The sequence below is a fragment of the Ranitomeya imitator genome, chromosome 6, assembly GCF_032444005.1.
Source record: "Ranitomeya imitator isolate aRanImi1 chromosome 6, aRanImi1.pri, whole genome shotgun sequence".
In the NCBI taxonomy this organism is placed as follows: domain Eukaryota; kingdom Metazoa; phylum Chordata; class Amphibia; order Anura; family Dendrobatidae; genus Ranitomeya; species Ranitomeya imitator.
In genome coordinates, this window is record NC_091287.1 from 45,533,796 (window position 1) to 45,558,945 (window position 25,150).

At 41.5% G+C, this 25,150-nt stretch overlaps 1 protein-coding gene across 2 annotated transcripts in view; it reads left to right on the top strand.

The window, feature by feature from the left end:
• GPR158 (G protein-coupled receptor 158) overlaps positions 1 to 25,150 on the top strand; it is a 332,397-nt gene that overhangs the window by 205,761 nt on the left and 101,486 nt on the right. The window lies entirely within an intron of this gene.

The window sequence follows — 25,150 nt, forward strand, 5'->3', positions numbered from 1 at the left end:
CACACATTGTTTTTCAAGGGTCATCCCCATAATTAAAAGTCATCACCTATGCAAAGGGTCAGTCACAACTTTCAGATCGATAGGCGTCCTGTCCTGTGCACTAATACTGAGAACTAGGCTCTGAAATCCACCATTACAATGGAGAGGTGCTGGGGTCCTGGGTTCAAATCCCACCATAAACAATATCTGTAAGGAGTATGTATGTTCTCCCCATGATTGTGTGGGTCTCCTCTCACACTCCAAAGACATACTGATAGGGAATTTCGATTGTGAGCCCCAATGGGGACAGTGATGATGTCTGTAAAGCGCTGCAGAATATTGGTAGCACCATATAGGCAAAAAATAATAAAATAATTAATGGAACTGTGTATGCAATGTCATTCAGTGCCTTGTTCTCAGGATTGGTGGTAGTTACAGTGCTCTGACCCCACTAATCCACAAGATATCACTTATCCAATGGGTAGGTGACAACTTTTAATGATGGAATATCTCTTTAACGACAATAACTGTCACGGGGCTACCGCGACAGAGAGGTTCCAGAGAACCGCAGCGCTCTGGGCCTTGTTCACATACAGTGAACAGAAGCTCTTCTCCTGTATTCTGACCTAGCTGTTTTGTGCCAGCAGTGCAGGAGTTAACCTTATTGCTAAGTTGCTGAGAGCTGGGTCTCTCAGCTGAAGTGGATTTTGTAATCTGATCCTCTGTATAGACCCAGTCCTGACTTCAGCTAGTGTCAGTGATCAGTTCTACTGCCTGGCTTGGAGGTTGAAGGAGCGTAGTGTTGGTGTTGGAGGTTTATTTACAGAGATTGGTGTCTGCAGTTTTGGTTGCATGTTAAACCTGTTTTCCTTCCTAAGTTTATTCCTTCTCTTCCCTTCTCTGTGTTCCTCTGTGGTTGTGTGAGCATTTGGTGAGTTTGAGACTTTTAGTTACCTTGTCTGTATACCCTGTTATTTGTTGTATTATTACACTGGTGCAGTCCACCTCCTTTGGGGGGAGAGGGGGCCACTTCTACGGCCTGCACAGGAGACAGGGATACGCTGGCGGCTCGGGCCTCCTAACCATCATAGGTACCCCCGAGATAAAGGAAAGCCAGGGCCCCTTTATAGAGGCAGGGACAGGTGCGGGTTCCAGTACGCCGTCCTGCCCCTTTATCACCGCATACTGCGTGACAATAACCCTTTAACAGCATCAACTGCAATTTTTGCCCATTTAATGGCACAATTAAGATGAAAAAATTCATGAGAACCTGGTCATAAATATTGAATTAATTAAAACTGATTGCTCACAGTGATGAATGCACAATTGCAATATTCCGCAGTCCACACAATGGAGGAGTAAGCTATTTACATGAATTACATATGCTATCCAGTTATCACAAAACTTGCCAGTGCACTGTTGGTCTATTTTAGTTCTTCATAAATGCTCTTGACATTTAGATATGACATTTTACACGGCTCCATCTATGCATTTTTCTGTTGACCGAAAATGGTGCCTTGTCTTTGGGCTTTGGGTTTTCTCGAGCTGTAGAGAGGGGAAGGACAGCTAACAACGAAAGCGCTAATGATGAAAAACACAAGCGGACGGAAGTTTTCTTTTAGGCTATTAATTATAATTAGACCTTTGTAATTACTATGTACGGTAATTACTACTCAGGGTTTTAAAAGCTAAAATAGATTCCTTCATTCGAGACAGAAAAAAACATCGGGAATAAGAGGAGAAGGTGAGGGAAAAGAAAGTTCTCAAATAACTTAGAATAAAAATGAAATTTCCTCAATGACAATGACTTTGATGAGACACTAGATGAATCATGATTTTTTTTTTTTTTTTGCAAATTCTCATGGACTAATTATAAACAAAAATCTCCATGGTTAAAAAAAAAACCTGTATCTGGACACTCGTAAATGTACCAGATGCAGAAAAATGAGTTTTATTTGTCTAATGCTCTGACCTTTTTTGACCACATTTTTAAAGCAGCAACATTTAAACGACTAAATCTCATCTTAATGGAAATCTGTCAATAGGGTTAACCCTTCTAAGCTATCTATATTCATGCAGGTCATAGAAAGCTAAATAAAATCATACCTTGATAGCTGCATTTCGATGTTTTATTCTGGAGAAATCCACATTTTTCTTAATATGTAAATTAGCTGTTAAAATCTATGTGCCGGACATAGATCTCCCGGAGAATCTGCCTCCAGAGCTTATTAAATTTCAAAGGAGGTGTTACCAGTGTGAGACATGTAATGACTGACAGTCTGCTCTCCTGATCTACATGTCTCAAGCTGGAAACATCTCTTTTCGATTAAAATAAGCTCTGGAGGCAGATTTTTTAGGGAGATCTATGTCCAGCCCATAGATCTTAACAGCTCATATACATATTAAGAAAAACATGGATTTCTCGGTAATAGGACATCAGATTGCAGATATGAAGGTGTCATTTTATTCCTATATAGATGGCTTTCCAGGGTTGAGCAAACTAACAGAATGCGTGCTACTTTTCATTAGTTTGCATACAATGGACTGCCCAACAAGGTGGTCATCAACAATAAGCAATTCACTAGAAGTGGCTATTAGAATGCATACATATTTGTCAGAGCCTCTCTTACACATTCAGTAGAAAAACTAAAAGAAAAAGAATAGAACATCATGTCACAGTTTTTTAATTGTTCTTGAATAATGGATACCATAAGGAAACTTGTAAGACCCCACTATCGTCAGTGGTGTCAATTGGTCAGTGTTCTTGTCAGTTTCTCTGGCTATTTCAGAACATGTTGATATTCCTTTGAGAATTGTAACATTACAAATAGCTGCTGCATGCATCTTTTTCTTCATTTTGGCTTGGCATAGCCAGGGTATGACTGAATATCGAAGATATTTACCAGCTGCCTAAAGCTAATGTATTTTCCACAACGAAGACTTGGCATTGACCTAATCATTTAATAACTTTCTGTGCAATGACATTTAAAGTAAATCACTCCATCACAGCAAATTTCAGCTTAATTATTTTTAGAATGTCATAATAACGTACAATAACTAGAATTTTTGACACATTTACTATATAGTTTCCTTATTCTAACTGGAAATCTTGTTCACTAACAATTAAAAAAAATGTAGAAAAATTTAGAAACTGACCATATGTAGTCGTTAAACATTTGAATGTACCAAATTCACTTCATCTTAAAGGAAATGATAGGATTAGAAGAATATGGCTATTTTTTTTAAGAAATAGCGCTATATATCTCCAATGATCTTGTGATCATTGGTCCAAGAGACGAAAGAGACAAGATACTTCTTAAAGGGAATCTGTCACCCCATTTTTCGCCTATAAGCTAAGGCCACCACCACCAGGGGCTTATCTACAGCATTCTGTAATACCTGAAAGATAAGAAAAACGAGCTAGATTATACTCACCCAGGGTCGGTCCCGGTTCGGGTCCGATGGGCGTCGCGGTCCGGGTCCAGCACCTCCAGCGCACTGCAGTACTTTACGCTGCCCTCAACAGGGCAAATCAGTTTGGCTGCACAGGAGCCGCAACAGGAAGCAAAGAAGAGGATGTCATCGCATGAAGATGGGAGGAGCTGGACCCGGACCGCGATGCCCATTGAACCCGAACCAAACCGGGACCGCCTCTGGGAGAGTATAATCTAACTCGTTCTTTTTATCTTTCAGGTTACATCGGGGGTTTATCTACAGCATTACAGAATGCTGTAGATAAGCCCCTGATAGCGGTGGCCGCAGCTTATAGGCCAAAAATGGGGTGACAGATTCCCTCTAAAGCAATAAACGCAATATGAGGTGGAGATATAGGGAGAGTAGTGTGGGATGTGCCCTTCCTCTGATGTTGTACAAGTTCATGTACAACCCTGGTAATGGCTTGTAGAATTATGAACTGTCCTGAGAGGTTTTTGTCCTGATGAAAAGGTTGTGCAGAACCTTGAACCGCGATGACTTGTAAAACCTGTACTATTAAATTCCCTTGATTTTATCTCAGCCATCGAGCTTTATCAGCAGCGCAACTGAATGACACCACGTTTTGTAAACTGTTTTTCCTGAAGTATTGTAAGTGACAAACCAGTCATCCAATCTGAGGCAGGGGCGTGCTGAGCTCTCAGTATTGTGAATGACAGCCCAGTTGTCTTATCTGGCCGGGCCTGTGGGGTTTCCTCTAGATATTAACTGTTCAGGGTAACTACCTGGATATTTGGCTGGCTAGCAATAGTTAGACCATGGCCAGTTGTAGCTTTGCTCAGTGGTGTGTTGCTCTGTATTTTGTGTTCTGATTTCCTGATCTTTGTTACTGGGCCTTGGATTTGCCTTTTGCCTACTCATTTGTATTGCCCCTTTTGCCTTCAACACACTCTGACCTTAGTTACCTGACCCCAGACTTTGCCTCCGACTATCCTTTTGTCTTATCCCTTTGTCCTTGATGTACCCTCCTGGCTTTTGACCTCGGACTCCTTGACTACCCCACCACACAGTTTGACCGTGAGAAGTAGCTCAGCATCACAGACATATTGTATTACTGTACATTAGAAGTATAATAGATGCTTTAAAGCACTAATCAGTTTTTGGTAGACCAAAAGGATTGAAATTTTAATCATGTGGTAATAAGTAGCTAAAAATATGAAGTTGATATAGTACAGCGGTGAATGCTGGTATTAGTTTGCTGTTTTGGGAACTGTGTGTTTATTAGGTATTAAATGTACGTTCTCCCTACTAGGGTCTTTGTGCAAAACTGATCAGCAATACCACACACACACAAGCAGACGGTATGTGTGGTGCTGATTTTGGAAAAAAAAGGAGCAATGTTTTTCTAATCAACCATAAGGTTCAAAATGCGACATGCACAAATTATTTTCTTGAAATAATGTATTCTAGGATTATAGGCAATAAAGTAGTAGTGACAAACTAAATACAGACAGGAGACCATGTGCCGACACAGGGAAAACAATAATAGTAAACCGAGCAGCCAGGACATTATATGGAATAGCTCTACTAGACGATCAGGACCCATGACATGGACTAATAAAACTATAGCAGTAAATTATATAACCTATTGTTTACATCTCATTGATGAATAATGAACTACTAGGGTTGTGTTTTATACCGTTATGTTAGGATTTAACTAATGGCAAATATTAATAACAAAAACAGTATGGAATAACATAACAATTCATGCCAAAAGCAAAATCTATATTCATATAGCTAAGGTAAATAAATTAATGAGATGGAACAGCTCTATTCATCATTACTAGATTTAATGCGTGTCTGTACCAGTCAGCAGCAATACTTTCATGGCCAGATAATGAGAGCCTTTGCTAAATTACACTCAACCTCTTTGAACACGATCAGCAGGAATAATTTACAATATTTAAAAGGCTTTTTTAAACGTTAATTAGTTAAAAAAGTAAAGAAAAAAAGAAAAAAGAAAATTTTAAGTCATCTATGCGAGTGCTGAGTCGTAGATGTAAGCTTCCTTGAAAAATGGAGAGAGAACGGAAATTATTCTTATCTTCCTGTTTTTGATCCATTTAACTTGTTCACATTCTGACGACTTGAAAGTGGAGCAGACACGAGCTAATGAGAATCATAATATAATCATTCATTACTAAAGTGCTGATAAAACTATTAGGAAACAACTGGCCCTTCATGGTTTAGACTTTTCACAAGGGATTTGTAAACTGAGGTTGATTAGTACTGCATGTATTGAAACAACTTGAATTAAAGTCACATGCACATTAGACATAAAGTTGTACTAAAGAGATAATTTCGACCAAGTCGATGGTTCGTTGTATGGCCTTTAGGTGGCAAGCCATCGACATTCGGGCACCCCCTTGAGGAAGCGAGAATCTGTCTCGCGAAACGCGCGTCGGGGAGAGTGGTCGCCTTCAGGACTGAATCTTAGGATAATGGGTAATTAACCTTTCACTATAATACTTGTTGTGCAGCGTTTCAATGTACTCTATCTGCGATATGTATATTTGACATACTATCCTTGAGAGGGGAAAAAAACGTCTTTGGTTTTCAGCACATGCATGAAATAAGAGTGCTTTTTGCTTCACGCTTATATACATGCCTATTTGGCGGTAACTTTTTGAAAGCTGCTATACTATCAGCCCTGATTAGCGATCACGTTGCGCTTTCACCTATTGGGATCACACAACTTTCCATGCAAATGAAAAATTGTTCTATCTATTTTTGAAATAATAATTTTTTTGTTTTGTTTGATGTTTTATATTTAATAAAAGATATTTTTATATACAAAAAACTCAAAATCTCCTATTGTATAAAGAACAATCTCAGTTGTCTGAAAGATCCATCGGGCGTGTCTGATATTTACGTTTAGTGTTGTGCATGGCATAATGTGTATGTGCTGATCGCCTGGAAAGCTTCATTTCATTAGCTCCATCCCACAGTTAATCCAATGTTTTTGTTCTGTATTCATAAAAATGTATGGCTTTATCTAAAATATATTTGTCCAATGTAATTGGACATGTGCATGGTACTGTCATGCAAGGAAATATTTATACAAACGAGGAATGATCTTTTGTCAATCAATTGTCATCTCATGTGTATGGCCAGCTTTAGGGTCATCATCAGTAGTCATTTGCAAGCAATCTGATAACAACAGAGAACTGAGGGGACAGTGGACCCCATTTCTATGGAGCTTTTGTGCAAGGCATGCACATATGGTAAGTCTAGCTATGTTCAGTTATTTTTTGTTTCTGTGTATTTCATTTTCATGCTCTATAAAAGAAGTTTGGTTGAAAAACTGATGACACAGCAAAAATTTTGTTTACCGTATAGCTGACTTATGTATGTATTGGGGTCAAAAGCCTTGTTTCATTGACCACAGTCAGCTTGACTGGTAAAGGTAAGTGAGCCTCTTAAAGTTCAAATTTTGCAGCTTTGCAAAAATAAATTGTTTACATTTTGAAATGCGGCAAATCAATTTCCTGTGAATAGCAAGTACTTGAAAGACTCCAATTGCCCTGAAAAAATATATTCAACTCCATTCAAGCTTTTAACCCCTTAGTGACAGAGCCAAATTTTTGAAATCTGATCAATGTCACTTTATGTGGTAATAACTCTGGAACGATTCAACATATCCCAGTGATTTAGAGATTGTTTTTTCACGACACATTATACTTTATGATAATGGTAAATTTAGGTCGATATGTTTTGTGTTTATTTTTAAAAAATATTAGAAATTTGAGAAAAATTTAAAAAAATTAGCAATTTTCTAACTTTGAATGATTATCCCTTTAATCCAGATAGTCATACCACAGAAATACATTAATAAATAACATTTACCACATGTCGGCTTTACATCTGCATCATTTGTAAAGTGTTCTTTTATTTTGCTAGCATTTTAGGCGGTTTAAAAATGTAGCAGTAATTTTTCATTTTTTCAAGAAAATTTACAAAATTTATTTTTTTAGGGACCTATATATGTTTGAAGTGACTTTAGGGGTCCTATATATTGGAAACCCCCAATAGTGATACCATTTTAAAAACAGCAACCCCTGACATATTGAAAACTGCTGTCAGGTAGTTTATTAACCCTTCAGGTGCTTTTCAGGAATTAATGCAAAGTGGCATGACAGAAATGACAATGTGCATTTTTACCACCTAAATATCTCTAATTTCTGAACAGATTACAACAGCCGTCAGACTCTAAGGCCGCTATTTGGTCATGAATTGAAATGGCAAACACCAGGACCACACAATCATGATCCGAGAGCACCAATTGGGATACAGAGGAAACCCCCACACTCTGTTAACCATTTATAATGATGTAGTCACTATTGACAGCAGCATCTAAGGGGTTAAACAGATTTGGATGGTGCAAACGCTGATTGCGGGTGACGCAGCAAGTTGTCAGCTATGGTGGACAGCCGGCAGCTGCTGGATTGTCACCTGTATGGGGAAGCTATTCTCTTATATCTCAGGTCAGTTAAAAGACGTATTGGCGGTCATTAAGGGGTTAAACATAAACACAGCCATAACAATAATAATGGGAAAAAAATGGTCCAAAAATTATCCCTCTTTTTGTGATCAAACAGACTGTTCTGACTCAATGGGCCATGAAAGACATGTAAAATCCCTGACTGTAATTGCTGATGAAAGTGGTGGAGTGTAACTTGCAGCACAACGACAATTCCTAGGAGCGACAAACAATTTCTGATATGTGAAATTAGAAACCAGAAACTGCTTTCTTCAAGAAATAGTGGCAGCGTAGATTTGCTCCATGGAGGATGAGCGCATGCCATAATTTTGCCAAAGGCGTCGTTGAGAAGTAATTGTGGTGTACTTGTACACGTGAGAGATCCCAGACCAATGGATGACTAGATGTATGTTTCCTCAGCAAACATATGGCAAATTGATGAGAAAATGTAGGAAACAGACAGCTGCAGGCTGCATCCCTCAGCTGTCAGCTTTATCTTGGCTGGGTATCAAAAATAGAGAGGTCCCCATGCATTTTTTAAAATTATTTAAACAACTAATTAAAAAAAAAAGCGTCAGGTCCCCCCATTTTTGATAACTAGCCAAGCTAAAGCTGACATTTGGGGGCTGGTATTCTCAGACTGGGAAGGGGTCATGGTCATGGATATAAGCCCTAATATTAGCAGCTTGCTGCAACCCTAGAAAAGGCACATCCATTTGATATGCCAATTCTGGCACTTTGCCCGGTTCTTCACACTTGCCCTGGTGTGGTGGCAAATGGGGTAATTGCTGTATGTTGAGATCAGCTGTTTTATGGCTGCTAACATGAAGCCCAAGGGATAGTAAGGGTTAATAATCACATAGTCAAATGTAATAAAGACAAAAACACAGGCGTAAAGTTCTTTCATAAACACACAGAGTCCTCTATTTTAAAAAAAACTTCCTAATCCTATTTTACACATTTATTCCATAAAAAGAAAAAGAAAAAAATCCAAGTTGTACTCACTTGTCCACCGATAATACATTAATACCCATGTCCCACGACGATCAGGATGTTGTGGTGAGCAGTCACATCACCACCGTATCGTATCACTGATGTGACTGCTCAGTCTTTATTACTTTTGATGATGGGGTTTGCAATGGGGTGTCTTATAAACGCCTCTCCATTACTAACCACTGGGCTTGATGTCAGCAGACATAAAACAGCTGACATCAACCCCAAAACTATTTCCCCATTTGCCACTGCAACAGAGCAAGGTGGAAGAGACTGCAAAGAGCCAGAAATGGCGCATTTAATGAATGCGCCTTTTTTGTGGCAGCTGCAGGTTGCTATTTTTAGGCTGGGGAAGGCCAAAATCCATTGTCCCTTCCCAGTCTGAGAATACCAGCTCCCAGCTGTCTGATTTAGCTTGACTGGTTATCAAAAATGGGGGGGATCCTATGCCTTTTTTTAAATTACTCATTTACGGTAAATAATTTAAAAAAAACTCCATGGGGACCACTCTATTTTTGATAACTAGTTAAGATAAAGCTCACAGCTTAGGGCTGCAACCTACAGCTGTAAGTTTTACCTGCACTAGTTATCAAGAATAGAGGGGACACCACGCCATTTTTTCTTTTGATTTTTTTATTCAATAAATACATAAGTAATTCTACACACGCACTGCAGTAATTATCTTATCTTGATGCCAGCAACGGCAGCAAGGCGCGGGAGCACCGCCAGCACATCACCCCAATAAGCACACTCACACTCTACCCAAATTCCTGTTCTGACTACTGTACAGCATTCTCTCTATGTGACTCTGACATGGAGACTCTCCTCCTCTCCTACTAGTACTATTGATCAAACGCTTTCCAACCATAATCAGCGACGCAATGAGTAAAGCCCAGGATGGGTCGAAACGTCTATGATATACCATAGTCACTTTGCACTGTTACCTCTCCCTGTCCCTTGTCCCCTCTTCCTTCCCAGAGTCTAATAAAATTATTTGGCATCACATGAACCTAAGAGTGTGCGGTGAATTTTAACTTCCTCTGAACAGGGGCCACTCAGCCCGTTACGCCAGCACGACACAACCTGACAGAATGCATGCTAAAATTTGCCCTAATTATCTTACTGACATATTTATTACCATGGACAGAACCTGGCAGGGGAAATCTCTCATCAGCCTTGCCTGCTCTCGATGCTATCAGCGTGACCAGGCATACGAAAATGAGAGTAGTACTCTCATCAGCTGACACCTGTGACTGGCGGTAACCTTTTCACCGCCAGTCATAGCTGGTGGCTCACATGCTGTCGTCTGTGTGACAGTGTGGGAATCGCAGCTCTCTGACCTGCGGTAATGTGAAAGGTTACCGTCGATCAGAACCAGTGTTTCTTGTGCTGTTGCACAGATGAAAGCATGGGAAAAAATGGATTGTCGGGTCCCCCATTCAATTGAATGGGGTTTGGATTCAGAATCAAACTTTTTAATGTCCGGTCAAACGCGACGGTCCCAAGCATGCACAAGTCTGCCCATCACTATTTATTGCCCATGAGAAATGATTGCGAGCGACCTATATAGTTTTGAGAAAGAGGCTCCATGGGTCACCCACTATCATATCACTGCTCATCTTTCTAGCAAGATCCAGTGGAGTACAGTTTGAGACCCAGCATTGACGTCTTCTCCAGTCTATGGAGCCCCGTTCTCTGGGATCGTTGTGGGTCCTCCATGTAGACTGCGGTGGACCAGTGTTGTTTCTTTTTTAATAAATGGGTGAAAGAGGGAAATAAAGATTTTTTTCTGTGTTTATTTCTTTTGACTACTGAGTTAGTAATGGGGGTGGCTGATAGGCACCTCTGCATTACTAACCCATGAGCTCGATGTCAGTGTCAGCTCCCGACATCAACCCCACAATCCAATTACCCCTATTTCCAATGCACCAGTGCAATCAGGAAGAGCCAAGGATAAGTGCCAGAATTGGCGCATCTAATGGATGTGCCATCTCTGGGGTGGCTGAGGCTGGTCTTAGGCTGGGTATTGGCCAATATCCATGGCCATTCCCAGCTTACTAATATCAGTCCCCATCTGTCTGCTTTGCCTTAGCTGGTTATTAAAAATAGAGGGGACCTCACATCATTTTGTCTAGGGTCCCACAATTTTTAATAACCAGCAAAGGCAAAGCAGACAGCTGGAGGCTGATATTCACAGGCTGGGAAGGACCATGGATATTGTCCACTTCCCAGCATAATAAGACCAGCTCACAGTTGTCTGTATTCATTGGCTGGTTATTAAAAAATAGCGGGGACTCCACGTCATTCTTTTCATTTATTTATTTATTAACAAGTGCAGTAAACGAAACACTCAAGCATTGCTCCAGTCATTCACTTGGACCTCTGCCTCCTCATAACATTTTTTTATTATATGTTATTTTAAGTCATTTTTGTATACAACTTTACTTGCAGGGCAATTGTCCTGCTCTTACCCAATTTTGCTCCCTTTTTCAGCGCACTAGCCCTTACCATTCTACAGGACCAAAATTCAGGTTCCCATTGACTTATATGGGGTTTGGGTGCGGGGTCAAGTTCTAGGTAAATTCTGGTACCCGAACTCCAAACCTGAAGAAACCAAACTGCCATGGGTCCCGCTCATCCCTAATTATAATAACTGTAGTGATCAATCACTTCTGTCAGCTCTTACCTCTCTATCTGTACAATTTGTTCACAGTTTTATAGCTTTCTTTCCTTATCTTTTTTGCTAAGCTCTGAGCTGTGACATCCTCTCACTATCCAGATTCACCACAAACTGGCTGCTACATTCTCTGTCTCGGCTTTCATAGAGTCCATCCTGAGTTGCTGGGCTGGCTCATGTAATGTGATAGCTGCAAATCATTATTGGAAAGCCTGCCTGAGGTTATGAGGTTATGAGAGCATTATTTGAGTAATGCAGTCTTATTCAATGCTTAAAATGATGGCAGCAATTACCGTATTGGTGATTCACAAGGCGTGAATTGCAAATTCCTAAAAATGCAAGACGACTTTGATTCACATTGAATAGATTCACTGATCCCTACCTACAGGGCATGTTTAGGTTAGGAAAACTTGGTAAACTTTTTCAAATACTCTATATGGGCAAGTTGATAGATGGGAGTCATTTATTCACAGCTATCATCAATTAGCTAGACTAGAGGGCAAGAATAAAGTGTTTCTTCCGGTCTCATGTTGCTCATTAATTTCAAGGAACTTTGCATTTTGCTCCCATGTTCTTTCTGATCTGAGCTAATTGCTGTGGCCCAAGCAATGGGACACTCTGTGATCACTCTATTTTATGGAGACATATGTGCAGCCCCACAACGTTCATCGTCTTCATTGTTATTGGATCTGTGGAGACTGTATAAGGAATAAGGTTAAAAAAGTACAAATTATTTTTAAGATAGTGTTGTTTATGTATAGTAAGCAGCCAGCGCTTCTTCAACTTCTTAATGGTTTGTGTTCTTTTTTCATTGATATCCCAATGAATGTCGGAAATCAAGACCCACGTACGCACCTCCGGTATAATTGAGGTCATTGTAAGGAAAAGACAGATTCAATATTAACGTAATACCCATGAAAGGAAATGATTTGATGCTATAATTGTTCCATCTTCCTAAATAATACATTAGGATTAGACATGGTACACTGGATAATATAAATTATTAAGCTAAATCTGACACACTACTGCGAGTTACACTTGAACTTTGTGATTATGGTAGATCGTGCACTTACTGTTAGTATTTTATCTTTCTAATAGAATAGGATTAGTAATTTGCGTCGTTTGTCATGCGCAATGAAAAATACAAATTCAGATACTGTGCCTTCTATACATACGTGTATTTTACATCTTCAAAGGAAATCTGCAGCAAAATCCATATTTACTTATAAGTCTGATAATTGTGAGAAAGAAAAAAGAAAAAAATGAGCAACCAAAAGAAACAGACACCAAATTTTTTCTCTCACAAAGGACAATTTTACACGAGCGTACAAAAAAAATCAGAGTTTTACCCCAAAAAGTGGAACGATTTTTTTTCTCACTTGACATCGGTTTTCTTATATCAACAAATATTAATAATTTACAAGACTATTTGCAGTTTCTTATGTTACAGAATTGCAATGGATCCATAAAAAATAATTTGCCAGACTGTGACTCCGTATGGTATCCGAGTTTTTTTTGGCAACCCATAGACTTGAATGAGCATTCTCATTCAATTTATCAAAGAAACTAGCGCACACTGTAATTTTTTTCACACGTTGGTTAGTTCAGTGAAAAAAATCACTCATCAGAACTGTCCCAGTGAATAACAGTGGTCTGAGTGCTGTCCATTTCTTTTGGAGAGCACTTGGACCGAAAATATGGTTGTGTGAACAATTTTTTTTTACTTAAAGTCATCTTTCGGGGATAAAATCATTTTTGAACGTTTTTATTCAACATTTTGCAATGTTTAATTTTTGCAGGCTCTTTGTTTCCCTGCACTTTCAACGTTGATGTGATCTATGGTTACAAATTGGCTAAGAGTCACCCAGAAAAAGAAATAAAAGATCTACAAACTCTCAAGCTCAATTATTGTTTTTAACTCATTCCATAGCCAGCAATAGATCAGAGACCATTGAAGACAAACGCTGCAAAATTTTCATTTTTAATCAAAGTTAATTGCAAAAATAATTTTTTGCCCCAAATACATGAATTTAAGTATAAAGAAAATGTCCCCAAAAGTAGAAAGCCCCTTTAAATAGGAATTGGGTGGCCACTTGAGAACTCCCTGCATTGTGTGAAGTTGAGAGCCATTTAAAGGAATTTACTAGGACTAGTTTGAATAGATACAACTAAAGAAAGGTGAGCAGCATCCGACCCAGGTGAAAGACGTAAAAAATGTTTTATTCTGCCATAAATATAGTACAACGTTTCGACCCAACCTGGTCTTTGCCAAGTATACAGTGAGGTACAAATGGCAACCTTATATAGTGTGGAGCTAGGTATGCACCAATCACCATCAAGGAACAGCCTTTATTAGATATACACAAATAACATGAAAAAACATCATAGTATGTACAAAACATTTATCACATTACCGCAATATTACTTTACAAAACACATTTGATAAATATTCATCCATCAAAGATTAAACACACTATCTTAAAATACACCCCTTTGATATATATCCCAATCATTTTCGGGCTATCCGGTTGCCATGATTACCCTTCACCAATCAGCACAATCCCACATGTCAACAACCCCTTTGGCCAATCATATAACAATACTGTGTTAGCGCTTAAATATGAACAAGCCTATCAACTGAGTCCTATGATTACATACACAACCCATGGTGTTCATCGGCTGCCCAGCGTCAGAGCACGCACGCGCACAAGACACCCACGGCGAGCGGCCACGTCAGATCACGTGATCGCACCACCGAGGGCGGCCCAATGCGCACGCGCAAGACGCCCACACCGACAGGCCGAATACCTGAGTCAACCACTCCTGGCGCAAGGCAAAACAGGTGCTCGCGTGTAATCTGAGGCGGGGCCACAGCGAACTAACGCCCAGCCACACCACCAGACCGCCCACAGCACAACCGCGCATCACGCACCCCAGTGAGAGCCCAGGGCACACCCAGCCATCTCCATGGCAATAGGGAAGCTATGGGACTACATGTGATTTTAGGATTTGACATCCAGGGATGATTGGAGGTTATGGGGCAGAATATCCTTGGATTGTTTACACTGGTGGCACCCGTGCCCCTGTTTTCTTCGTTGCCTGCCAAATCCTACTATATATTGAGTCCGTTATGTGGTCTTTTTTGTGATGACATCCTTGTCATCTGAAGTGCTGTCAGTTGCTGCTTTTTTTATATGCTAGTTTGAATAGATAACCTTTACCAGATTGGTGGGGTTCCAACTCCCAGAACCCCCATCGATCAACCGAAGTTGGAAGTGTTGCAGCGCCATACTTTTATTATATATATATATGTATATATATATATATACTAGCTGAAGAGCCCGGCGTTGCCTGGGCATAGTAAATATCTGTGGTTAGTTATAGCACCTCACTTCTCTTATTTTCCCATCACGCCTCTCATTTTCCCCATCACATCTTTCATTTTCCCCCTCACATCTCTCATTTTCTCCCTCACACCTCTCATTTTCTCCCTCACTCCTCTCATTCCCCCTAACACTTGTCATTTCAACCTCACATCTGTCATTTTCTGATCACTCCACTATTTTTCCTCACTCCTCTCATTTTGCACTCACACCTTTTCATTTTCACCTCACACCTTTCATTTTCACCTCATCACCTCAGTATATACATGTTTGTCATCTCCCTTATATATAGTATACATCTGTATGTCATCTCCTGTATATAGTATATACCTGTATGTCATCTCCCCTATATATAGTATATACCTGAATGTCATCTCCTTCTATATATAGTATATACCTGTATGTCATCTCCTCCTGTATATAGTATATACCTGTGTGTCATCTCCCCTGTATATAGTATATATCTGTGTGTCATCTCCTCCTGTATATAGTATATACCTGCATGTCATCTTCTATATATAGCATATACCTGTATGTCATCTCCTCCTGTATATAGTATATACCTGCAGGTCATCTGCTCCTGTATATAGTATATACCGCGTTGCCTGGGCATAGTAAATATCTGTGGTTAGTTATAGCACCTCACTTCTCTTATTTTCCCATCACGCCTCTCATTTTCCCAATCACATCTTTCATTTTCCCCCTCACATCTCTCATTTTCTCCCTCACACCTCTCATTTTCTCCCTCACTCCTCTCATTCCCCCCTAACACTTGTCATTTCAACCTCACATCTGTCATTTTCTGATCACTCCACTATTTTTCTTCACTTCTCTCATTTTGCACTCACACCTTTTCATTTTCACCTCACACCTCTCATTTTCACCTCATCACCTCAGTATATACATGTTTGTCATCTCCCTTATATATAGTAACATAGTAACATAGTAACATAGTTAGTAAGGCCGAAAAAAGACATTTGTCCATCCAGTTCAGCCTATATTCCATCATAATAAATCCCCAGATCTACGTCCTTCTACAGAACCTAATTGTATGATACAATATTGTTCTGCTCCAGGAAGACATCCAGGCCTCTCTTGAACCCCTCGACTGAGTTCGCCATCACCACCTCCTCAGGCAAGCAATTCCAGATTCTCACTGCCCTAACAGTAAAGAATCCTCTTCTATGTTGGTGGAAAAACCTTCTCTCCTCCAGACGCAAAGAATGCCCCCCACCTTCCTTGGTATAAACAGATCCTCAGCGAGATATTTGTATTGTCCCCTTATATACTTATACATGGTTATTAGATCGCCCCTCAGTCGTCTTTTTTCTAGACTAAATAATCCTAATTTCGCTAATCTATCTGGGTATTGTAGTTCTCCCATCCCCTTTATTAATTTTGTTGCCCTCCTTTGTACTCTCTCTAGTTCCATTATATCCTTCCTGAGCACCGGTGCCCAAAACTGGACACAGTACTCCATGTGCGGTCTAACTAGGGATTTGTACAGAGGCAGTATAATGCTCTCATCATGTGTATCCAGACCTCTCTTAATGCACCCCATGATCCTGTTTGCCTTGGCAGCTGCTGCCTGGCACTGGCTGCTCCAGGTAAGTTTATCATTAACTAGGATCCCCAAGTCCTTCTCCCTGTCAGATTTACCCAGTGGTTTCCCATTCAGTGTGTAATGGTGATATTGATTCCTTCTTCCCATGTGTATAACCTTACATTTATCATTGTTAAACCTCATCTGCCACCTTTCAGCCCAAGTTTCCAACTTATCCAGATCCATCTGTAGCAGAATACTATCTTCTCTTGTATTAACTGCTTTACATAGTTTTGTATCATCTGCAAATATCGATATTTTACTGTGTAAACCTTCTACCAGATCATTAATGAATATGTTGAAGAGAACAGGTCCCAATACTGACCCCTGCGGTACCCCACTGGTCACAGCGACCCAGTTAGAGACGATACCATTTATAACCACCCTCTGCTTTCTATCACTAAGCCAGTTACTAACCCATTTACACACAATTTCCCCCAGACCAAGCATTCTCATTTTGTGTACCAACCTCTTGTGCGGCACGGTATCAAACGCTTTGGAAAAATCGAGATATACCACGTCCAATGACTCACCGCGGTCCAGCCTATAGCTTACCTCTTCATAAAAACTGATTAGATTGGTTTGACAGGAGCGATTTCTCATAAACCCATGCTGATATGGAGTTAAACAGTTATTCCCATTGAGATAATGCAGAATAACATCCCTCAGAAACCCTTCAAATATTTTACCAACAATAGAGGTTAGACTTACTGGCCTATAATTTCCAGGTTCACTTTTAGAGCCCTTTTTGAATATTGGCACCACATTTGCTATGCGCCAATCCTGCGGAACAGACCCCGTCGCTATAGAGTCCCTAAAAATAAGAAATAATGGTTTATCTATTACATTACTTAGTTCTCTTAGTACTCGTGGGTGTATGCCATCCGGACCCGGAGATTTATCTATTTTAATCTTATTTAGCCGGTTTCGCACCTCTTCTTGGGTTAGATTGGTGACCCTTAATATAGGGTTTTCATTGTTTCTTGGGATTTCACCTAGCATTTCATTTTCCACCGTGAATACCATGGAGAAGAAGGTGTTTAATATGTTAGCTTTTTCCTCGTCATCTACAACCATTCTTTCCTCACTATTTTTTAAGGGGCCTACATTTTCAGTTTTTATTCTTTTACTATTGATATAGTTGAAGAACAGTTTGGGATTAGTTTTACTCTCCTTAGCAATGTGCTTCTCTGTTTCCTTTTTGGCAGCTTTAATTAGCTTTTTAGATAAAGTATTTTTCTCCCTATAGTTTTTTAGAGCTTCAATTGTGCCATCCTGCTTTAGTAGTGCAAATGCTTTCTTTTTACTGTTACCGTATTTTTCGGACTATAAGACGCACCGGACCATAAGACGCACCCCAAATTTGGGGTGAAAATTGCAGAAAAAAAGATTTTTTATAACATGGGGGTCCGTCTTATTGTCCGAATTTACAGTATCTTATGGCGGTGGCAGAGCAGGGTCACAGGAGGCAAGGTGGGGTGATGCTGGGATGAGGAGGTGCTGGGATGAGAAGGTGCTGGGATGAGAAGGTGCTGGGATGAGAAGGTGCTGGGATGAGGAGGTGCTGGGATCAGGAGGTGCTGGGATCAGGAGGTGCTGGGATCTGGAGGTGCTGGGATGAGAAGGTGCTGGGATCAGGAGGTGCTGGGATCAGGAGGTGCTGGGATCAGGAGGTGCTGGGATCAGGAGGTGCTGGGATCAGGAGGTGCTGGGATGAGAAGGTGCTGGGATCAGGAGGTGCTGGGATCAGGAGGTGCTGGGATCAGGAGGTGCAGTGAGAGGTATGGCGTGAGAGGGGTCCCTGGCGTACCATGCAGGCTTACCTAGGTGGCAGAGGTGCGGTGGCAGAGGTCCGGTGGCAGAGGTGCGGTGGCGGGGGTGTGGCAGCAGAGGAGGCGCAGGAAGCGGGGTCCCTTTCCCCGGTATGGTGATGCAGCAGGCCCGGTATGCAGCAGAGCCGGGTGAATCCTCTTGTTATCGGTGGGCGCGGCCATCTTCCTGAGGCCGCGCGTGTGCAGATGAAGCGCTCTGCTCCCGGGGCTTCAGGAAAATGGCCGCGGGAGGCCGCGCGTGCGCAGATGGAGATCGCGGCGGCCATTTTCCTGAAGCCCCGGGAAGCAGAGCGCTCCATCTGCGCACGCGCGGCCTCCGGAAAATGGCCGCCACCACCGATAACAAGAGGATTCACCCGGCTCTGCTGCATACCGGGCCTGCTGCATCACCATACCGGGGAAAGGGACCCCGCTTACTGCGCCTCCTCTGCCGCCACACCCCCGCAACCGCACCTCTGCCACCTAGGTAAGCCTGCATTGCGACTATTAGACGCACCCCCCATTTTCCCCCCTTTTTTGGGGGGGAAAAAGTGCGTCTTTTAGTCCGAAAAATACGGTAATTGCCTGTCTTACTTCTTTGTTTAGCCACATTGGGTTTTTCCTATTTCTAGTCCTTTTATTCCCACAAGGTATAAACCGCTTACACTGCCTATTTAGGATGTTCTTAAACATTTCCCATTTATTATCTGTATTCTTATTTCTGAGGATATTGTCCCAGTCTACCAGATTAAGGGCATCTCTAAGCTGGTCAAACTTTGCCTTCCTAAAGTTCAGTGTTTTTGTGACTCCCTGACAAGTCCCCCTAGTGAAAGACAGGTGAAACTGTACAATATTGTGGTCGCTATTTCCTAGATGCCCGACCACCTGCAGATTTGTTATTCTGTCAGGTCTATTAGATAGTATTAGGTCTAAAAGTGCTGCTCCTCTGGTTGGATTCTGCACCAATTGTGAAAGATAATTTTTCTTGGTTATTAGCAGAAACCTGTTGCCTTTATGGGTTTCACAGGTTTCTGTTTCCCAGTTAATATCCGGGTAGTTAAAGTCCCCCATAACCAGGACCTCATTATGGGTTGCAGCTTCATCTATCTGCTTTAGAAGTAGACTTTCCATGGTTTCTGTTATATTTGGGGGTTTGTAACAGACCCCAATAAGAATTTTGTTACCATTTTTCCCTCCATGAATTTCGACCCATATGGACTCGACATCCTCATTTCCTTCGCTAATATCCTCCCTTAAAGTGGACTTTAGACAAGACTTTACATAGAGACAAACCCCTCCTCCTCTCCGATGTTTACGATCCATTCTAAACAGACTGTAACCCTGTAAGTTAACTGCCCAGTCATAGCTTTCATTTAACCATGTCTCGGTTATTCCCACTATGTCAAAGTTACCTGTAGATATTTCTGCTTCTAGTTCTTCCATCTTGTTTGTCAGGCTTCTGGCGTTTGCGAGCATGCAGTTTAGAGGATTTTGTTTTGTTCCAATCTCCTCGCTGTGGATTGTTTTAGAAATGTTCTTACCTCCCTTCTGAGTATGCTTTCCTGGATCTTCTTTGTTCAAGTCTAATGTTTTTCTTCCCGTCCCCTCTTCTTCTAGTTTAACGCCCTCCTGATGAGTGTAGCGAGTCTTCTGGCGAATGTGTGTTTCCCAGGTTTGTTGAGGTGTAGTCCGTCTCTGGCGAGGAGTCCATCGCACAAGTAATTCACACCGTGGTCCAGGAATCCGAATCCTTGTTGTCTGCACCATCGTCTTAGCCAGTTGTTTGCATCAAGGATCCTGTTCCATCTCCTGGTGCCATGCCCGTCTACTGGAAGGATAGAAGAAAAAACTACCTGTGCATCCAGTTCCTTTACTTTCTTCCCCAACTCTTCAAAGTCTTTGCAGATTGTCGGTAGGTCCTTCCTTGCCGTGTCATTGGTGCCAACATGTATCAGAAGAAATGGGTGGACGTCCTTGGAGCTCAAGAGCTTTGGTATCCTATCGGTCACATCCTTGATCATCGCACCTGGAAGGCAGCATACTTCTCTTGCAGTTATGTCCGGTCTGCAGATGGCTGCTTCTGTGCCTCTCAGTAGTGAGTCTCCCACCACCACCGCTCTTCGTTGCTTCTTGGCTGTACTTTTTGCTGTCACTTGTTGCTGTGTGCCCTTTTCTTTTTTGCTTGCTGGTATTGCTTCATCCTTAGGTGTGCCATCTTCATCCTCTACAAAGATTTGATATCGGTTCTTCAGTTGTGTGGTTGGTGATTTCTCCATGGTCTTCTTGCTTCTTTTGGTCACATGCTTCCACTCATCTGCTTTTAGAGGTTCTCTGACACTTTTTTCACCTTCTGTGACCAGTAGAGATGCTTCTGTTCTGTCTAGAAAGTCTTCATTGTCTTTGATGAGTTTCAAAGTTGCTATTCTTTCTTCCAGACCCCGCACCTTTTCTTCTAAAAGGGCCACTAGTCTACACTTCTGACAGGTGAAATTGGATTCTTCTTCTGGTTGATCTGTGAACATGTAGCACATGCTGCAGCTCACCATGTAGGTTGTCACATCTGCCATGTTGCTCCTAGATCCTGCTGACTTGCTGTGTGTTTTCCTTCTTGTGTAATCTACTCAGCCAAGCTCTCTTGCAATAATGTCCTACAGGCAAAAATTCACGTGCCGTAAGGCGCGCGGTTTGGTGATGCTTTCCAAGCAGCTGGTCCCGGCTGTACCCAACGATCTTCTAGCTTAGGGAGACTCTTCGCTTTTCCCAGAAGGCACCTGGAATATGCAAATTAGCCTCCTCAAGCTTGAATCCCTGGTTTGGTGATTCTTTCCAAGCAGCTGGTCCCGGCTGTACCCAACAATCTTCTAGCTTAGGGAGACTCTTCGCTTTTCCCAGAAGGCACCTGGAATATGCAAATTAGCCTCCTCAAGCTTGAATCCCTGGTTTGGTGATTCCTTCCAAGCAGCTGGTCCCGGCTGTACCCAACGATCTTCTAGCTTAGGGAGACTCTTCGCTTTTCCCAGAAGGCACCTGGAATATGCAAATTAGCCTCCTCAAGCTTGAATCCCTGGTTTGGTGATTCTTTCCAAGCAGCTGGTCCCGGCTGTACCCAACGATCTTCTAGCTTAGGGAGACTCTTCGCTTTTCCCAGAAGGCACCTGGAATATGCAAATTAGCCTCCTCAAGCTTGAATCCCTGGTTTCGTGATTCTTTCCAAGCAGCTGGTCCCGGCTGTACCCAACGATCTTCTAGCTTAGGGAGACTCTTCGCTTTTCCCAGAAGGCACCTGGAATATGCAAATTAGCCTCCTCAAGCTTGAATCCCTGGTTTGGTGATTCTTTCCAAGCAGCTGGTCCCGGCTGTACCCAACGATCTTCTAGCTTAGGGAGACTCTTCGCTTTTCCCAGAAGGCACCTGGAATATGCAAATTAGCCTCCTCAAGCTTGAATCCCTGGTTTGGTGATTCTTTCCAAGCAGCTGGTCCCGGCTGTACCCAACGATCTTCTAGCTTAGGGAGACTCTTCGCTTTTCCCAGAAGGCACCTGGAATATGCAAATTAGCCTCCTCAAGCTTGAATCCCTGGTTTGGTGATTCTTTCCAAGCAGCTGGTCCCGGCTGTACCCAACGATCTTCTAGCTTAGGGAGACTCTTCGCTTTTCCCAGAAGGCACCTGGAATATGCAAATTAGCCTCCTCAAGCTTGAATCCCTGGTTTGGTGATTCTTTCCAAGCAGCTGGTCCCGGCTGTACCCAACGATCTTCTAGCTTAGGGAGACTCTTCACTTTTCCCAGAAGGCACCTGGAATATGCAAATTAGCCTCCTCAAGCTTGAATCCCTGGTTTGGTGATTCTTTCCAGGCAGCTGGTCCCGGCTGTACCCAACGATCTTCTAGCTTAGGGAGACTCTTCGCTTTTCCCAGAAAGTATACATCTGTATGTCATCTCCTGTATATAGTATATACCTGTATTTCATCTCCCCTGTATATAGTATATACCTGCTGTGTGTCATCTCCCCTATATATAGTATATACCTGAATGTCATCTCCTTCTATATATAGTATATACCTGTATGTCATCTCCTCCTGTATATAGTATATATCTGTGTGTCATCTCCCCTGTATATAGTATATATCTGAGTGTCATCTCCTCCTGCATATAGTATATACCTGCGTGTCATCTTCTATATATAGCATCTACCTGTATGTCATCTCCTCCTGTATATAGTATATACCTGTGTGTCATCTCCCCTGTATACAGTATATATCTGAGTGTCATCTCCTCCTGCATATAGTATATACCTGCATGTCATCTTCTATATATAGCATATACCTGTATGTCATCTCCTCCTGTATATAGTATATACCTGTATGTCATCTCCTCCTGTCTATATATGTACCTATATGTCATCTCCTCCTCTATATAGTATATACCTGTGTGTCATCTCTCCTGTATATAGTATATATCTGTGTGTCATCTCCCCTGTATATAGTATATACCTGTGTGTCATCTCCTCCTGTATTAGACCTCGTTCACACGTTATTTGCTCAGTATTTTTACCTCAGTATTTGTAAGCTAAATTGGCAGCCTGATAAATCCCCAGCCAACAGGAAGCCCTCCCCCTGGCAGTATATATTAGCTCACACATACACATAATAGACAGGTCATGTGACTGACAGCTGCCGTATTTCCTATATGGTGCAATTGTTGTAGTTTGTTTGCTTATTAATCAGATTTTTATTTTTGAAGGATAATACCAGACTTGTGTGTGTTTTAGGGCGAGTTTCATTTGTCAAGTTGTGTGTGTTGAGTTGCGTGTGGCGACATGCATGTAGCGACTTTTGTGAGATGAGTTTTGTGTAGCAACATGCGTGTAGCAACTTTTTGTGTGTCGAGTTACATGTGACAGGTTAGTGTAACAAGTTGTGTGCAGCAAGTTTTGCGCATGGCGAGTTTTGCTGGGCATAGTAAATATCTGTGGTTAGTTATAGCACCTCACTTCTCTTATTTTCCCATCACGCCTCTCATTTTCCCAATCACATCTTTCATTTTCCCCTCACATCTCTCATTTTCTCCCTCACACCTCTCATTTTCTCCCTCACTACTCTCATTCCCCCCTAACACTTGTCATTTCAACCTCACATCTGTCATTTTCTGATCACTCCACTATTTTTCCTCACTCCTCTCATTTTGCACTCACCTTTTCATTTTCACCTCACACCTTTCATTTTCACCTCATCACCTCAGTATATACATTTTTGTCATCTCCCTTATATATAGTATACATCTGTATGTCATCTCCTGTATATAGTATATACCTGTATGTCATCTCCCCTGTATATAGTATATACCTGCTGTGTGTCATCTCCCCTATGTATAGTATATACCTGAATGTCATCTCCTTCTATATATAGTATATACCTGTATGTCATCTCCTCCTGTATATAGTATATACCTGTGTGTCATCTCCCCTGTATATAGTATATATCTGAGTGTCATCTCCTCCTGCATATAGTATATACCTGCATGTCATCTTCTATATATAGCATATACCTGTATGTCATCTCCTCCTGTATAAAGTATATACCTGTGTGTCATCTCCCCTGTATATAGTATATATCTGAGTGTCATCTCCTCCTACATATAGTATATACCTGCATGTCATCTTCTATATATAGCATATACCTGTATGTCATCTCCTCCTGTATATAGTATATACCTGTATGTCATCTCCTCCTGTATATATATGTACCTATATGTCATCTCCTCCTCTATATAGTATATACCTGTGTGTCATCTCTCCTGTATATAGTATATATCTGTGTGTCATCTCCCCTGTATATAGTATATACCTGTGTGTCATCTCCTGTATTAGACCTCGTTCACACGTTATTTGCTCATTATTTTTACCTCAGTATTTGTAAGCTAAATTGGCAGCCTGATAAATCCCCAGCCAACAGGAAGCCCTCCCCCTGGCAGTATATATTAGCTCACACATACACATAATAGACAGGTCATGTGACTGACAGCTGCCATATTTCCTATATGGTGCAATTGTTGTAGCTTATTAATGAGATTTTTATTTTTGAAGGATAATACCAGACTTGTGTGTGTTTTAGGGCGAGTTTCGTTTGCCAAGTTGTGTGTGTTGAGTTGCGTGTGGCGACATGCATGTAGCGACTTTTGTGAGATGAGTTTTGTGTAGCAACATGCGTGTAGCAACTTTTTGTGTGTCGAGTTACATGTGACAGGTTAGTGTAGCAAGTTGTGTGCAGCAAGTTTTGCGCATGGCGAGTATTATGTGTGGTGCCTTTTGAGTATGTGCAAGTTTTGTGTGAGGCAACTTTTGCATGTGTTGCAACTTTTGTGCATGTGGCAATTTTTCCGCGTGTGCAAGTTTTGCATGTGGCGAGTTTTTCATGAGGAGAATTTTGCACTTGTGGCGAGTTTTGCAAGAGCCTAGTTTTTGCATGTGGCGAGTTCTGCGCGTGGCGAGTTTTGAGTGGCGACTTTTGTGTTTTGACTTTTATGTGGCGAGGTTGGTGTATTTGTGGTGAAATGTGTGCTGAGGGTAATATGTGTTCAAGCACGTGGTAGTGTGTGGCGCATTTTGTGTGTGTTCATATCCCCGTGTGTGGTGAGTATCCCATGTCGAGGCCCCACCTTAGCAACTGTACAGTATATACTCTTTGGCGCCATCGCTCTCATTCTTTAAGTCCCCCTTGTTCACATCTGGCAG